The following is a 3,208-nucleotide window of genomic DNA, read 5'->3' on the forward strand; positions in this document are numbered from 1 at the left end:
AACAAACTTAACAATGTAGTGCCATTTCGTTAAGAAACATCAGAATTCGCTTAGCAAATATCGTATCTTTTCGGTAAAGCTACTAATCTTTTGATTTCGTCCGCGTGGCTTACTGGTATTGGATAGAATCTGAGGGTTGATGTGGCGCCGCCACTTCAGCATAATCTTTCTGCTTTATATTAAGAAGAATTGATATATTATTGTTATTATATCATTTATGGATTTGATATCAACTAGGTTATGGGTGCGGGGGCATCGCAAATGTTTGGTTGAAGTGATAGTGTTCTTTTTGGATGCTAAGTTTTATCTTTTTAAGTAATTCATGAAATTTCCAATCTCTTTGCTTTCTGAAAAGAAAAGAGAAAAGTCAATGAATTGATCAATCTATTACCTTGTTTCTGCCTTTTCTATTACATGACAAAATGTCTTGTCTATTGTGTTTCGGTACATATGTATTTGCAGTACTAGTAATCCATTAGAGCTACTCCCAAATGAAGTGAATACGCCAATGACAGAAGAAGAAGAACAACAACGAATAGAAAAGATTGCAGAAGAAAGAAAACAACGGATGGAAAAAGCAATAGAAGAAGAAGCAAGAATAATATCTAACTGGGAATCTGGCCGAAAGGTATGACTGGTAAAATGCTTTTTTACTCTCTCTATGAGATTCTTTCTTTTAGATCTATAACAATCCTGCAGGTAATTTTTTTCCTGTTCTGAGTGTGGATTATTTTCTGTGCAGATTGGGTTGGCTGGTTCTTGCTTCCTTGAGGATGTTGTAGATTTTGGAAGGTATCTGCTTTGATTTGGTAAATAGAAACGTCAGTCTGTAGTAGTAATTATGGATTTCATGTTTAAGTTGTGAGTTATTGGAGACATTGAGATTCCCTAGGTCAGGTGTCAAAGAGAATGAGATTAGGCTCAGTTATACGTAAATTATTTGGTAACACAGAAGCACTTTGCCGTACTGATGCAGAGAATAATGGGTTTTAACCTATAGACTCATTTTTTTATAGTACTATGTTTTCAGAGTTCAACTTCATGTTTTATCTTCCCATATCTATCTGATTGTGTTTTCTACGTTTCTACTTCTACAATCCCATCATGTTTTATCTGCTTAACTTCATTTTGCCTTGTCTTCCTTAACGCTAGAGTGTTCTCTAATAAATTATGAGTCCTTTCGCGTCCTGTCTTTCTTAAGGTCTAGAATCCGAGCTGCAGAAAATCGTGGAGTCCTTAGTTTTCTTTTTGTTTTGGATCTTATGTAATATTAATTCACGCCAACTTGCTAAAACCATCAAAGAGTTATTTCATATCTCTGGTACTGCCTTTATGTTAGTTTGATTGAGTTATTTTGAGATATCGTGTAAGTTATTTCTCCCAGACGCATAATGGGCAGTATCTTTTTCTGCACGTCCTATTTCAATGTCATCAGCTTGACTCGTACAATTTTAGATAATTTTCAGCTTAGCTACTTACCCTGCCTTATTTCTTGGATTTGACCGTCGAGCAGATACTAAAATATCCAAATAATTTATCAACTTCATTTGATGTAGTTGTATTCTAACTGTAATTTTAGATAATTAACTGTAATTTTCTTGACCACGTCTCTAGTTGTATTCTAGTTCTCGCCATTCCTAACTTGTGAGAGTATCTACATAACTAAAAGGTAATGTTTTTGCGAATTTTAATTTATCACGAATTACATTTCATGATAACATTTCAATAGATAAGATAATTTTTAATTAACTTTATTAGAGAAGTACATGATCAGTAATATGGTCCATATGCTTACATTACTTATTACAGACCTTTAAGAAACCTTTATATTTGGGGAAGTAATAATTAAAGCATTCTTCGCTTATTCCATTAACCTGTTGGCAGCAAACTTCCGAAACTCCATTATCCCCCGCAAGCCATACGCCGAAACTTACTGCACATACAGCAGTCATAGCCGGAAGTGTCATAACCCACCCAACGCAGAAGAATAACCTTTGGGTAGAAACCAATCCATCGCTGTTGACACCACCATCACCAGAGACGACGACCGTGTGATCATCAGTAGCTTTGGTTGTGGAGATATTCATCAACGTCAACATGGTTACTAGGATTGCACATGTTATAACAATCAACATTGGCCTACAAAAACTCATATTTATTCGAAAGTTGACGGCTATAATCTAAGTCAAGATGAAAAGAAAGAGGTAGATAAGATGGAGGATTTGGACTTGCGATATGAAAGAAAGAAAGGTTGTGGTTTTTATAGAAAATCTGAATACGGAGCCGTAAGTTACATTCTTAAAGAAAGGGTGCAGTTTCTAATCTAATTTACTTTTTGCAAACGTTTTGTTGCATGTGATGTGATATATGTTATAGACATGCATAAGTTAATAAAATTTTACAAGGAGTTCCACTGCATGTCTGGCACTGCTTTGTTAAACTCTTTTGCTATAAGCGTTTATACCTGTATCGTGAAAACGGTCACTTGTCCGGTGAAGTGGTATGTTAGGTAAAGCAGACAGATTTCTAGTATCAAAAGCTTTGTGCCCCCCATATTTCGCCCCCAAGAACCCTCCCCCATTATGTTAGATAATTGATAGGGGGAAAGCTATTTTTACTAGAGGGAAAGCCCGTTTTGGGGTGGAATTAAAAAAAAGAATCTCCAATATCAAAAATTATTTGTATGTCTCAGCATGATGTAGCGCGAACTTCTACGTTGGTTGATGAGAAGTTTGACATGGAACATAGTAATGAACTACTAGACCTATAGGACCACAGAAAATCACTGGAAAAAGTGGAGAATTCATGTTTATCGAAAACAACAGGAGTCAGGACAGTAGTGACGCGTATTTGCTTCCTGTGTTCCCAATGTGTGTGATTATGTTTAAGTTTAATGATCAAAGTTTTCGATGTTCAAACTATGTAAAAGCCTAGACGCATCAAATGAGGTGCCTCTTCTTCCTCTCGTCGATCGATTTCGTATCAACCTTATGTTGCCGCAGCTACTACTGCCATAAGCATGTCTTTTTTTTTTTGTTTTTGTTTTGTGATTGCTTATGTAAAATTAAACATTCGGTAAAAAAGGATTACAAGACAGCCATTTGGCACCAAATGTGAAGAAACAATCCATTCTTCGCTGAATTTGCAAAAACATAACCATATGGGACGGTGATGTTTAAATTATACGTATTACTGGCCTCAAAAATGT

Source organism: Papaver somniferum, unplaced genomic scaffold (assembly GCF_003573695.1).
Source record: "Papaver somniferum cultivar HN1 unplaced genomic scaffold, ASM357369v1 unplaced-scaffold_107, whole genome shotgun sequence".
Taxonomy (NCBI): Eukaryota; Viridiplantae; Streptophyta; class Magnoliopsida; order Ranunculales; family Papaveraceae; genus Papaver; species Papaver somniferum.